This window comes from Haematobia irritans, chromosome 5, assembly GCF_050003625.1.
Source record: "Haematobia irritans isolate KBUSLIRL chromosome 5, ASM5000362v1, whole genome shotgun sequence".
NCBI lineage: Eukaryota > Metazoa > Arthropoda > Insecta > Diptera > Muscidae > Haematobia > Haematobia irritans.
Window position 1 is genome coordinate 27034256 of NC_134401.1, and position 15421 is coordinate 27049676.

The following is a 15421-nucleotide window of genomic DNA, read 5'->3' on the forward strand; positions in this document are numbered from 1 at the left end:
TACACTTTTAGAATAGTACACACAAAGAGCCAAAAATGTTCCATGTTCCACGTCCAAAGATATTTTGCTGTGAAACCTGATGACACTCTATTCGTAATTGATTGGATTGGTTCCACCAGAATGTCAGACGGGCATCGTCAGATCATCTGAATATTTCACACTTATTACAAAAATACATGGTTTTCGACAAAAAGTTTGAAACTTTAATTCCCAACAGTGAGGCACACAGACCCCAGGGAATAAATTATTCATAGACTTCAATATTAAGCTTCAATATTAAGCTTAAAGTTCAGCTTCCTGTCCAAAATAACGCCAAGGTATTTTGCACACACATCAAAGGGAATTTCAATACCCCCTAAGGAAATGGGCCTAACCGTGGGAGTTTTGCGATCTTTGCAGTACATGACTAGTACTGTATTTGCGGGATTTACCCCCAAGACCATTATCTTTCGCCCATTTCTGAGTCATCCGGAGGGCTCTCTGTATAATATCTCTGATTGTGGATGGGAATTTTCCCTGACTGCTAGCGCCACATCATCTGCTGAAGCCACCACTTTTATCCTTTCTTTTTCTAGGGTAACCAGAAGGTTATTTATAGCAACATTCCAAAGAAGAGGTGATAGAACTCCTCCTTGGGGAGTGCCTCTGTTCACATACCTTTGTATGTTTGCGTGTCCTAGTGTGACCGACATATGTCTCCTCATTAGCAGTTCGTCTAGCAGCCTAAGTATACCTGGATCAACATTCAGAGTTGCCAGTCCATTTAATATCGAGCTCGGATGGATGTTATTGAACGCCCCTTCGATGTCTAGAAATGCCACGATTGTGTATTCATTGACAGATAATGAGCTTTCAATAAAGAAGACTAGTTCATGTAATGCGGTCTCAGTAGACCTGCCCTTCGAGTATACATGCTGTCGTTTCGAAAGCAAACTTGAATCGACGCTAGTTCTAAGATAAATATCTATCATCCTCTCCAGAGTCTTAAGTAGGAATGAGGATAAGCTGATTGGTCGGAAATCCTTCGCACTCGAGTGAGAGCCTTTTCCTGCTCTAGTTATGAAAACGACTTTTGTTTCCCTCCACTTTTCTGGAATATATGCTAAGTTGATACATCCTATATAATATCGCCGACAACCAGGGGATGATTCTGTCAGTCACTGCTTGTAACTCCGCCAGAGTAATTCCAAAGCTACCCAGTAAAAAATTTTGGAAGTTCTTCCAAAGGCACAACTTTAAAAACACTTCCAGAAGATGTACTCCCAACGATGTTCTTTATTTTAACTACACAGGAAGTTCTTTTAATTCAATTTTTTATAACTTGCTTCTTTCATATTTTTAATGGGTAATGTTATTTTTTTTATTTCAAATAGGTTAAAAACAGAGTAAGAATTCATAAAATGGTACAAATTATTTAAATTTTGTCGAAAAAATGGTAAATCCAATCTGAAAAAATTGTGCATTTTTGAAAATATTTGAAGCTAAACGTTTCAGTGTTAGAATCCATTAAAAAATATAAAAAAATATAAAAATTATTTATTTTACAAAATATCTCAGAATTTTTTAATTTACATCCAAGACATTGAATTCGAAGCACACCTAAAGAAGTGATGCAAATTTAGTGCAAGGGCGTTTGCACTCCATTTCAAAGTAATGAAAATGTTCTTTTTGGATCCGGAAGTGGTGCAAAATTGACGCAGAGGCGATGAATTTAACATGGGCTTGTCATAGGATGGAAGTCCTTCATTTCAACAGCCGTTGCACTGAATTTGTTTCACTTCTTTAGGTGTGATCCGAATTCAATGTTTTGGATGTAAATTAAAAAATTCTGTGATATTTTGTCAAATAAATAATTTTTATAATTTTTTATAATTTTTAATGGTTTCTAACGCTTGTCGGAAACGTTTGACCACAAATATTTTTAAAAATTCACAACTTTTTAAATTGGCTTTAGCATTTTTTTCGACAAAATTTAAATGATTTGTACCATTTTATAAATTCTTACTCTGTTTTTAACCTATTTGAAACAAAAAAAGTTTAAATTACTTATTAAAAGTATGAAAAAATCAAGCCATAAAAAATTGATTTAAAAGAACTTCCTGGGTAGTTGAAATAAAGAACATCATTGGGAGTGCATCTTCTGGAAGTGCCTTTAAAGTTGTGCCTTTGGAAGAACTTCCAAATTTTTTTGCTGGGATGGCAAGCCCATGTTAAATTCATCGCTTCTGCATCAATTTGGCACCACTTCCGGATCCAAAAAGAACATTTTCATTACTTTTTTGGCGGCGCCTTTTTTGCTGGGTATTTAACGCCCATTTTAGTCTAGATTCCGATTCTTCGATAGGAAACGACCGCTGAGCACACGTGGCACCGCCAGAACATGGATCAACCGTCTGATTTCCAGGAAAATGTGTGTCCAATAGTACCTCCAGCGTCTCCTCACTGGACGTTGTCCGACGACTACTGTATCTTATTTGGCGTTTAAGCAAATTTAACAAAAGAAATACCAAGTGATAAAATATGTGTCTGGTTTTGCTTATCTCGACTAATCCCGGAATGACGAAGCAAAGTACCGGATTTCGGCAACCATCATTTGGCAACCCCAAACCCAGATATCCAACTAATTCGATTACCTTATAAGGTATAATAGAGTGCGAATTGAATTACCTAAAATAGTACACTCTTGTTTTTTTTTTTGGAAATTTACTTAAATATTATCAATTGTTCCCAAAGAAGTTGCCACATATGATATCATCAAACTCTCTCTCGCTGTCATAATCTTACCACAAAGATGAGCAACAAAAAAAAAAAAAAAAACAAAAAAAAAAAACAAAAAACTTTAGTTACTTTTCAATTTCGTTTTATTCCCACTTCTTGTCCCCTGGTGTAAAGTGTATGCTAGAAAACCAATTTAGTTTTATGGGAAAATATTTTTTAAAATGTTTTTTAATAAAAATGTCAACATAAAAATTCCACTTAACTATCATAAGGATTTCTTTTGGTGTCCCCAATGTACGTTGGGGGCATTGAAGGAGGGCTGGGGGCATAACTTACTATTAAATTGTCTCATAGACCCTTAGAGAGAGAGAGAGAAAAAAAAACACTTACGTAGGTATAAGAACGCCATAGCCCAAACTAAGTATGAGATGGCATCAAAAGGGACAATTTCATCGTTTTTAGTCAATTTTATTTTTCTTTCCCCCTACCACTCTATGGAGAATTCCTTATTTTTCTAAGAAAATGTAGACCTCATATGGGTTATTTCATATGTCACCACTTCAAATACACTAACGAACCTCACCCTGTTGCTCAAAATTTTTTGTGTGGTTGAATATCACACAAAGGGCAGTAAATTTACTCTAATAATAAAGGGTTTCCCAACAAGAGTTATTATTTGGAATCGCAAGGGTTTTTAGAAGCCGTCACTTTTTCAACAATGAATTACTCGTAAAATTACTAAAATTCACTACAAACTACAAATAAGTCACGGAACTCGCTAAGCATTCGGATATATGAAATTTGAAGAGATTGGTGATAAAACACCCCAATTATCACCAGATCGGTAATAAATTTATATAGAATTTATATCTAAATCAATATCTACATTAAAATCTATAGCAATTGACTTTGAGCCGAGATAAGATCCCTTGCAAAACTCAAACTGCGAGCTGTACTTTGCATACAAAAGTAAATGAACAGACAGACGGACATAGCTAAATCGACTCAGTATTTAATTCCAAGACGATCGATATACTAAACGATGGATCTCAGACTGGTACTTCTTGGCATTACATAGAAATGCATAATCTTATGCGAATCTAACAATCACAAAAGCCGAAAAATGAGCTGGACTGATTAGGCCAAAGCCACTTCCGTGACATAGCCACAAGTAGCAAAATTGTTCCATATGAGGCTTGGAAATCCGAAGCGATATTGTTGAAACGCCTCTCCATCGTCAATGTGTGACTGTTTGGTGCAGTCTATGATCCAGCAGGTTCATCTATGAGTGGATTTCTTTACACAGAGACGATTAATAATTTTTATGGTTGGAATCAGTGTTGCCGTTAGTCACAAATTTGCCACTTTTTCAATTTTTGTCAATTTTTTTTTATATGGAAAATTTTATCAAAATTTTATAACTATAGAACATTTTGTCAATATTTTATTTATATAGAAAATTTTTTCAAAATTTTATTTCTGTAGGAATTTTGTCAAAATTTTATTTCTATAGCAAATTTTGTCAAAATTTTATTTCTATAGAAAAGTTTGTTTCTATAGAGAAATTTGTCAAAATTTAATTTCTATTAAAAAATTTGTCAAAGTTTTAATTCTATAGAAAATTAATCAAAATTTTAGTCAAAATTTTATTTCTATAGATACTTTTGTGAAAATTTTGGTTCTTTAAACAATTTAGTCAAAATTTTATTTGTATATGAAATTTATTCAAAATTTTTTTTCTATAGGAAATTTAGTCAAAATTTGTTTTCTAAAGGAAATTTAGGTAAAATTCTATTTCTATAGGAAATTTAGCCAACATTTTATTTCTGTAGGGAATTTTATCAAAATTTTATTTCTATAGAAAATTTAGACAAAATTTTATTTCTTTAGGAAACTTCGCCAAAATTTTATTTTTATAGGAAATTTTATCAAAATTTTATTTCCATAGGAAATTTCGTCAAAATTTTATTTCTATAGGGAATTTTATCAAAATTTCATTTCTGTAGAAAATTTTGTCAAAATTTTACTTCTATAGGAAATTTCGTCAAAAGTTTATTTTTATAGGAAATTTTACCAAAATTTTCCAAAATTTTATTTCTATAGGAAATTTTGTCAAAATTTCACTTCTATAGACATTTTTATCAAAATGTTATTTCTATAGGAAGTTTTATCAAAATTTTATTTCTATAGGAAATTTCATCAAAATTGTATTTCTATAGAACATCTTGTAAAAATTTTTTTATAAGACTATTTGTCAAAATTTTATTTCTATAAAAAATTTTGTCAAAATTTTATTTCTATAGAATATTTTATCAAAATTTTGTTTCTATATAACATTTGTCAAAATTTTATTGTTATAGGAAATGTTGTCAATATTCAATTTTTAGAGAAAATTTTTGTTAACATTTTATTTCTACAGAAAAAAATTTTGTCAAAATTTTATTTCTATAGGAAATTTAGTCAAAATTCTATTTCTATAGGAAATTCCATCAAAATTTTATTTTTATAGGAAATTTTATCAAAATTTTATTTCAATAGAAAATTTTTCCATAATTTATGTCTATAGGAAATTTTGTCAAAATTGTGTTTCAATAACAAATTTTGTCAAATTTTTTTTATAAGAATATTTGTCAAAATTTTATTTCTAGAAAATTTTGTCAAAATTTTGTTTCTATAAAAACTTTTGTCAAAATTTTATTTCTATAGAATATTTTATCAAAATTTTGTTTCTATATAACATTTGTCAAAATTTTATTGTTATGGGAAATTTTGTCAATATTTAATTTTTAGAGAAAAATTTTGTTAACATTTTATTTCTACAGAAAAAAATTTTGTCAAAATTTTATTTCTATAAGAAATTTAGTCAAAATTTTATTTCTATAGGAAATTCTGTCAAAATTTTATTTTTATAGGAAATTTTATCAAAATTTTATTTCTATAGAATATTTTTCCAAAATTTATATCTATAGGAAATTTTGTCAAAATTGTGTTTCTATTACAAATTTTGTCAGAAATTTTATTTCTATAAGAAATTTTGTCAAAATTTTATTTCCGTAGAAAATGTTGTCAAAATTCTATATGTATAGGAAATTTTTTTCAAATTTTTGTTCCTATAGAAAATGTTTTCAAAATTTTATTTCTATAGACAATTTTATCAAAATTTTATTTCTAGGCAAATTTGAGAAGTACCTCTTAGTTGGGGAGGAATATTTTGCAAAGTCTATTATAACATCAAAATATCGACCATTTTTGGTAGAATTCAATTCAGTCAAAGTTTTATTTCTATATGAAATTTAGTCAAAATATTATTTCTATAGGAAATTCCGTCAAAATTTTATTTTTATAGGAAATTTTAGCAAAATTTTATTTCAATAGAAAATTTTTCCAAAATTTATTTCTATAAGAAATGTTGTCAAAATTGTATTTCTATTAAAAATTTTGTCAAAAATTTATTTCTATAAGAAATTTTGTCAAAATTTTATTTCCGTAGAAAAGTTTGTCACAATTTTATTTCTATAAAAAATTTTGTTAAAATATTATTTCTATAGAAAATTTTGTCAAAATGTTATTTCTAGACAAATTCGAGAAGTACCTCTTAGTTGGGGAGAAATATTTTGCAAAATCTACCATAACATCAAGATTTCAACCGATCTTGCAGACAGTAAAATATCGAGCATTTTTGGTAGAACTCAATTTAGTCAAAATTTTATTTCTTTATAAAATTTAGTCAAAATTTTATTCTTTAGGAAATTTAGTCAACATTTTATTTCTAAAGGAAATTTAGACAAAATTCTATTTCTATAGGAAATTTAGACAAAATTTTAATTCTATAGGGAATTTTATCAAAATTTTATTTCTAGAGAAACTTTTGTCAAAATTTTATTTCTATAAGAAATTTTGTCAAAATTTTATTTCTATAGTAAATTTTGTCACAATTTAATTTCTATAAAAAATTTTGTTAAAATTTTATTTCTATAAGAAATTTTGTCAAAATTTTATTTCTATAGAAAATTTTATCAAAATTCTATTTGTATAGGAAATGTAGACAAAATGTTATTTCTATAGAAAATGTTTGTTAAAATGTTATTTCTATAGAAAATTTAGTCAACATTTTATTTCTAAAGGAAATTTAGACAAAATTCTATTTCTATAGGAAATTTAGACAAAATTTTATTTCTATAGGGAATTTTATCAAAATTTTATTTCTATAGAAACTTTTGTCAAAATTTTATTTCTATAGGAAATTTCGTCAAAATTTTATTTTGATAGGAAATTTTATCAAAATTTTATTTCTATAGAAATTTTTTCCAAAATTTTATTTCTATAAGAAATTTTGTCACAATTTTATTTCTATAGAAATTTTGCCACAATTTCATTTCTATAGAAAATTTTGTCAAAATTTATACCTATAGAAAATTTTGTCAAAATTTATATCTATAGAAAATTTTGTCAAAATTTTATTTCTATTAAAAATTTTGTCAAAAGTTTATTTCTATAAGAAATTTTGTCAAAATTTTATTTCTATAGAAACTTTTGTCATAATTTTATTTCTATAAATTTTTTTTTAATTTTATTTCTATAGAAAGTTTTGTTAAAATTTTATTTCTGTAGAAAATTTTATCAAAATTTTGTTTCTGTATAACATTTTGTCAAAATTTTATTGTTGTCAATATTTTATTTTTATAGAAATTTTTGTCAACATTTTATTTCTACAGAAAAAATTTTTTCAAAATTTTATTTCCCTAGAAAATGTTTTCGAAATTTAATTTCTATAGAAAATGTTTGTCAAAAATTTATATCTATAGGATATTTTGTCAAAATTTTATTTCTATGGAAATTTTTGTTAAAATTTTATTTCTATAGAAAATTTGGTAAAATTTTATTTCTAGGCGAAATTTGAGAAGTACTTGTTAGTTGGGGAGGAATATTTTGCAAAATCTATCATAACATCAAGATTTCAACCGATCTTGCACACTGTAAAATATCAACCATTTTTGGTTGAATTCTACCAACTGTGACAATAGTGGATCGGAGCCTTAATAAATAGGGAGACTGCCCATCCAAATAAAAAAATTGTCTATAATGTATAAATCGTGTTACTCTTGCGAACTATCAATTTCAAAGACCAATTTTTCATGGTATGGAGATAAAGTGATTATTATGATAATTTAGATCAAATTAAAAAAATCGATTTTACAATTTTATTTTAAAATCCATATAAATGCATGTAATTCGTATTTATCGTCTATAAAAAAATGTGACTCTATTTTAAATCTGGTGTGCCAACTTTTGCTTGGGATGACACATTTTGGGATGCTATTGATAAAAATAATAAAAAATTTCCAAAAAAATATTTGAAAATATCAATATTTCGGCAGGCTTAGACTTTGTCGTAAATATTGCCTAGGATCATTAAAAAAAATACGTAGAGATAAAAGTCAAAAATGTTAAGAAAATTTTATTTTTGTTAGTTTTTATCCACATTTTTTTCGCAAAATCAATGCTGTGAATGCTTAAGAAGATGACTTTAACCCTATGACTAACCCATGCAAAGTTCATTGTTTCTGATCCAAATTTAGCACCACTTTGGGGTCCAAAAAGATCATTTACATTGCTTTTGTCGCTACGCTTTTTTGCTGGACTATTTTTCTTTGAAATATTTGCATATTTTCATGCGCCACTTAGAATAGTTTGCATAGTTTGCACATGTACACACGATTATGTTTTGAAGAACTAATTCACATCTTTAATCTTAACGTGATTCGGGGCCAAAGTTTAGAAAATCTATTGAAGTATAAATAGAATTGATTACAAAGTGGCACACCATTACAAAAAAAAGTGGTACAAAAATGAAAAATGTATGACATTTAGTGGCAAAACAAAAAAACATATAATAAAGTGGAAAGAAATTTGTACAACGGTAACCAGAGTTATTGTGAAATGTTTTAAATAAATGTTGGTCCAAAATCCGTCTAGAAATGTTCATGTGATTGGCGCCTTGTCAAAAAGCCAAGTTCAAACATCAAATAATAACATACATTTATGGGTACTTTTCCCTTCTCATATCATAATGTATTTAAGTGAACATATGTACCGCCTGAAAGTATGCCGAGAAATTTTTCTATATAAGGTGCATCGGGTCAGTGCCTTAAATTGTTAATTAAGAGGAGAGATTTTCGATGAAATGGAGATACAACGGCTGTTAGATAAATTAAGAAATATAAGTTTTCAAAATTCATATAAAAATAAATATCACTGACCTTTGAGACCAATTATTGTCGCAATATGGAATGACCCATATATATGTATCTACCATATGAATACTCGTATGACTGTTTATCATAAGCATTTCAGATATTGTTATTTTGCGATAAGCAACCAAAACCATAAACGTTAACGCCAATACCAAGGGCAAAATAGAAAAAGAATCAAGATTGGTATGAGAAGAAAAAGAATTTGTTTTTTTGCAATATTTTTAATATAATCATAATATGCAAAAATACCAAAAATTCAATAGCACATATTTTTCTCTTGTGCTGTTGCTATTCTGCGTGTGATAGTGCGGCCACCCTTTCTGACACCCACTATTCTTGCCTGCTAGAGAGAAAAAAAGAGTCCTTTGGCCATGGTCCTTTGTGCGATTATGTATAGCGATGTTGTTGTTGTTGTTTACACTACTGATGAAGACTATTCACTGAAATTCAATGTTATTTTTTAATATGATACGCATAATCTTGGAATATGTGAAAACAATTGTTGTGGTTTGTTTTTAATATGGGAATATCCTTGAACGCTGGCTTTACATCGTTGTTTGTGGTGTGTGTTTTAGTGCTTCATTTTGGACGTAAGTGTCCTGTAAGTGTGAATAGGTATAAGAGCATGAGATAGAGGGAAATTATTTGATAAAATATTTAGTGAAGATTTTGATTGGATTAAGTTGATTCGACTTAGCTGGAATATGAAAGAAAAACTGGTACACTAGTATGGATAGCAAGCCATTTTCAATACAGAGGGTTACAACTAAACATGTAATATTCGGCTTTTTAAGATTTTTCTAAAAAGTTATGAAGCCGTGCTTCCTTCAAATTAGACCTCCAAACTTCATGCAAAAATTGATTCATATCGATCCATAATTATGTAGAGACCCCATATAAACCGATTCCCAAATTTTACCTCGGGAACCTCTTGGAGGAGTAAATTTCAACTGACACGGTTGCCTCGTGAGCCATAAATAATTTAACAAAATATGGAAAAATTTTTACTAAAAAACTAACAAACAAAAAATCTTATTTTGCAAAATTCTTATTCTATAGAATATTTTCTCATAATTTTATTTCTAACGAAAAATTTGTCAAAATTTTATTTCTATAGAAAATTTTGTCAAAATTTTATTTCCATAGAAAATTTTGTAAATTTTTTTTCTATAGAATATTTTTGTCCATTCGATTTGTTTTGTTATTGTTTTTTTTTTTTTTGTTCTTTAATCATTGTTGTTGTTTTTTTGATTTCAGCTTAAAACCATCCATTGACTAAACTACAAGTGAAGCTTAACCAACAATAACAAAACACATCGAATGAAAGAAAGAAGAGGAAGCACGCCCAAAATAAAACCCAGCCAACTGCACTCAAATCGATGATTTGACAGTGGCATAGGAAAAGAGATATGTTTGTTTCGAATTTATTTCGACATAAGCCGGCTATCATACAAAACCTTTTTTCGGAAGGTTCAAGTGTGGTTCATTGTTGGGTTTAATGAACTGCCTGAATTTATTCTGATAATTGGTTGATAGTTTTGCTGCAAGTAGAGGATGCTGATGAGGAATGTGGTAATTCCGAAACGTGCGTCCATCCAACCATCTTGCAGTCTATAGGGCTTTGCCCAAATAAATTTGACAAACATTCTTTTGCTTTGTTGGTTAAGCTACACTTGTTAGTCAATGTATGGCTGAAATCAATAAACAACAACAATGATAGAATATTTTGTATAAATTTTATTTCTATAGAAAATGTTGTCAAAATTTTATTTTTATAAAAAATTTTGTCAAAAATTTATTTTGATAGCAAAATTTGTCAAAATTGTATTTTTGTAGAAAAAAAGTTTTATTTCTATGGAAAATTCTGTCAAAATTTTATTTTTATAGAAAATTTTGTCACAATTTTATTTCTAAAAAAAAATTTGCCAAATTTTATTTCTGTAGAAAATTTTGTCAAAATTTTATTTCCGTAGAACTTTGTAAAAATTTATTTCAATAGAAACTTTTGTCAAAATTTTATTTCTTTAGAAAATTTTGTCAAAATTTAATTTTTATAAGCAATTTTGAAAAAATTTTATTTTTATAGAAAATTTTGTCAAAATTTTATTTCTATAGAATATTTTGTCAAAATTTTATTACAATAGAAGATTTTGTCATAATTTTATTTCTATAGAAAATTTTGTCAATTTTTTTTCTATAGAAAATGTTGTCATAATTTGATTTCTATACAAAATTTTCTCATAATTTTATTCCTATAGAAAATTTTGTCAAAATTTTATTTTTATTGAAAATTTTGTCAAAACTTTAATTCCATAGAAAATTTTGTCAAAACTTTTTCTATAGAAAATGTAGTCATAATTTTATTTCTATAGAAAATGTTGTCAAAAATTTTTTTTATTAAAAATTTTGTCAAAATTTTATTTTGACAGAAAATTTTGTCAAAATTGTATTTCTGTAGAAAATTTTGTCCAAATTTTATTTCTATTGAAAAATCTGTCAAAATTTTATTTCTATAGAAAATTTTGTCAAAATTTTATTTCTATAGAAAATTTTGTCAAAATTTTATTTCTATAGAAAATTTTGTCAAAATTTTATTTCTATAGAAAAATTTTTAAAAGATTTATTTCAAAAGAAAATTTTGTCAAAATTTTATTTAAAAAAAAAAGTTGTCAAAATTTTATTTCTATAGAATATTTTATCAAAATTTAATTTCAATAGAAGATTTTGTCAAAATTTTATGTCTATAGAAACATTTGTCAATATTTTATTTCTATAGGAAATTTTTCAAAATTGTATATCCACACGAAATTTTGTCAATTTTTTTTTCTATAGAAAATGTTGTCATAATTTTATTTCTATAGAAAATTTTCTCATAAATTTATTTCTATAGAAAATGTTGTCAAAATTTTATTTTTATTAAAAATTTTGTCAAAATTTTATTTTGATAGAAAATTTTGTCAAAATTTTATTTCTGTAGGAAATTTTCTCAAAATTGTATTTCTATAGAAAATTTTGTCAAAATTTTACTCCTATAGAAAATTTTGTCAAAATTTAATTTTTATAAAAAATTTTGTAAAAATTTTATTTCTATAGAAAATGTTGTCAACATTTTATTTATTTCTATAGAAAATTCTGTCAAATTTTTTTTTCTATAGAAAATTCTGTCAAAATTTTATTTCTATAGAAAATTTTGTCAAGATTTTATTTCTATAGAAAATTTTGTCAAGATTTTACTTCTATAGAAAATGTTATTAAAATTTTATTTTTATTAAAAATTTTGTCAAAATTTTATTTTGATAGAAAATTTTGTCAAAATTTTATTTCTTTAGAAAATTCTGTCAAAATTGTATTTCTATAGAAAATTTTGTCAAAATTTTATATCTATAGAAAATTTTGTCAAAATTGTATTTCTATAGAAAATTTTGTCAAAATTGTATTTCTGTAGAAATTTTTTTTTCAGAATTTTATTTTTGTAGAAAGTTTTGTCAATTTTTTTTCCGTAGAACTTTCTCAAAAATTTTTTTTCTAGAAAATTTTGTCAAAATTCAATTTTTATAAGAAAAAATTTATTTCAATAGAAAATTTTGTCAAAATTTAATTTTAATAGAAGATTTCGTCAAAATTTTACAAAATTTTCAACATTTTATTTCTATAGAAAATTTTGTCTAAATTTTATTTCTATAGAAAATCTTCTCATAATTTTATTTCTATAGAAAATGTTGTCATAATTTTATTTTTAATAAAAATTTTGTCAAAATTTTATTTCTATAGAAAATTTTGTCAAAATTTATTTCTATAGAAAATTTTATCAAAATTTTATTTCTATAGAAAATTTTGTCAAAATTTTATTTCTATAGAAAATTTTGTCAAAATTTTATTTCTATAGAAAATTTCGTCAAAATTTTATTTCTATAGAAAATTTTGTCAAAATTGTATTTCCATAGAAAATTTTGTCAAAATTTTATTTCTATAGAAAGTTTTCTCATAATTTTATTTCTATAGAAAATGTTGTCAAATTTTATTTTTATTAAAAATTTTGTCAAAATTTTATTTTGATAGAAAATTTTGTCAAAATTTTATTTGTATAGAAAATTTTGTCAAAATTTTATTTCTTAAGATAATTTTGTCAAAATTTAATTATTATAAGAAATTTTGTAAAAATTTTATTTCTATAGAAAATTTTGTCAAAATTTATTTCTATAGAAACTTTTACAAAATTTTATTTCAATAGAAGATTTTGTCACAATTTTATTTCTATAGAAAATTTTGTGAAAATTTTATTTCTATAGAAAATTTTGTCAAAATTTTATTTCAATAGAAGATTTTGTCAAAATGTTATTTTTATAGAAAATTGTGTCAAAATTTATTTTTTATAAGAAATTTTGTAAAATTTTTATTTCTCAAAAGGATTTTTGTCGAAATTTTATTACTATATAAAATTTTGTTAATTTTTTATTTTGTTGGACAGCTATATGCTGTTTAATCTACCTAAATTTGGTAAAATTCTACCAACTGTGGTAAGCGTGCTTACCGAGCCTCCTGGAAGAACAAATCTAACCCGATCCAGTTGAAGTTCGGTTCGTGAAGTTAATATGTTATATGCCCTCCAGGTTAGGTTAAGGTTTGACCTAAGATTTAACTTCGGAAGCCTCATAAAGAAACAAATTTGATCTGACTGTTTGAAATCTTGCCTTCTCATTACTATGCGAAAATTGATGCATATCGGTTCATAATTCACATGTAGAGGAATCGCTATATAAAACGCTGAAAATGTAAAGGGGGCTTTAAAAGTATTTATTCTGTCTTTGTTATCCAACATAGTCTTCATATGGACTAACATACAATTTAGAAAACAATGTTACCATGCCATCGGTAATTGTTAGCATAAGCCAAAAAATTCTATTGTGGACGAAAGTTTTTAGTAGAGCTTTGGTAAAGGGTACATAAGATTCGGCCTAGCCGAACTTTCGCCCGTATTTACTTGTTTTAATTTTAGAAGGTCGAGACGATATATGTGGCATTGTCGCAGGGTAAATTCGAACGATTCGAATTTGACAAAGCGGAAGACCTATTCCTCTCGAAAGAGAGGAATAGGCTCAAAATTTTGTCTGTTTCCATTGTGGTCTTCTGCAGGTAGTCCCAGAATTCCAGGAAACTGTCGCCTTTCGAGCCATAAGACAGTCAGGAATAGGCTCAAAATTTTGTCTGTTTCCATTGTGGTCTTCTGCAGGTAGTCCCAGAATTCCAGGAAACTGTCGCCTTTCGAGCCATAAGACAGTCTCCGTCTTCAGTATATTGATCCCTTTTGTCTCCCCTATTGTGCAATAGATCCACATATGGGATATCAAATCGCTAACTTCAAATAGTCTATAATGTCCGGCTATTGGACCCTATATTTTATAGACTTAAGCTTATTTGTTTTCTTTGCCCTCTTGGACCATAGCTACAATAAAGAAAATTGTCCTTGGCACTACACACCAAAAAAAAAAATGGAAAGTTATCAAAGCCAAACAAGGTTGTTAATAAACATCTATAAAAATGTAAATGAGCTTCTTACGATTTGGATGCTCCTTTGTCCCAAACTTGTAGCGAAAACAACAAACTTCACATCTATTGTCTTGGGCTGAGTGTCTGGCAGACTGTAACAATTTCTTTGGTGGTATTATGCTGATTGTCATCGATATTGTTATGCTATTATTAAATTTTGTATTCAGTTTTTTTACGTCCTCAGCCTAAAATTCTTTTTTCTCCTCTCTGGAGGATATTTTTAGAGTTTTTGTGTGGTCGTAAATGATCCAGACATAAATTTAATTCGTTACGATGATAAAGGTTGGCACAAAATGTATGTATATACAAAAATTGCATGCTCTTATAATAAGGAAACGGAAATGATGCAAAAAAACACAATATAGGTTACAGCCAGCCTAAAAGTTGGCAATATTTTCTAATATTTTATGTATGATGTCAAGAATATATTTTCCATATATTTCTGCCGGTTGTAATGCCCTACATGAACAGAAAGCCACTTGAAAATTGTGTCAATTGATTATTTTTCTGCTGTAAGGACCATAAGGAAGGCAAGTGAGAGCCAATATGAGAATAACAGTAATTGGGGCATTTCCATAATTTTCCATATTTTGTTTTGTTTTTTTTTTTTTTTTCGAGTAAAGAAGGCAACCTACAACATTCATATTTATGTATGTCGCAATGAGCATAAAACGACATAATTTTACATGGTGTGAAATTAAGTTCTTTCTGTCTTGTTATAGTCCTCCGCATACATTTAAATAATCACTTTATGGTCAAGATATATTCGTTCAGGACGTGTGAATTTGAAGATCGGCTATAAATTTCCATAATATGGCCACATTTGTGAGAATCGGAAGCTTTACCCAATGACAAATCCAGTCTTTCTGTAGTCAGAATTTCATTCTAGGCGGTCATGATCA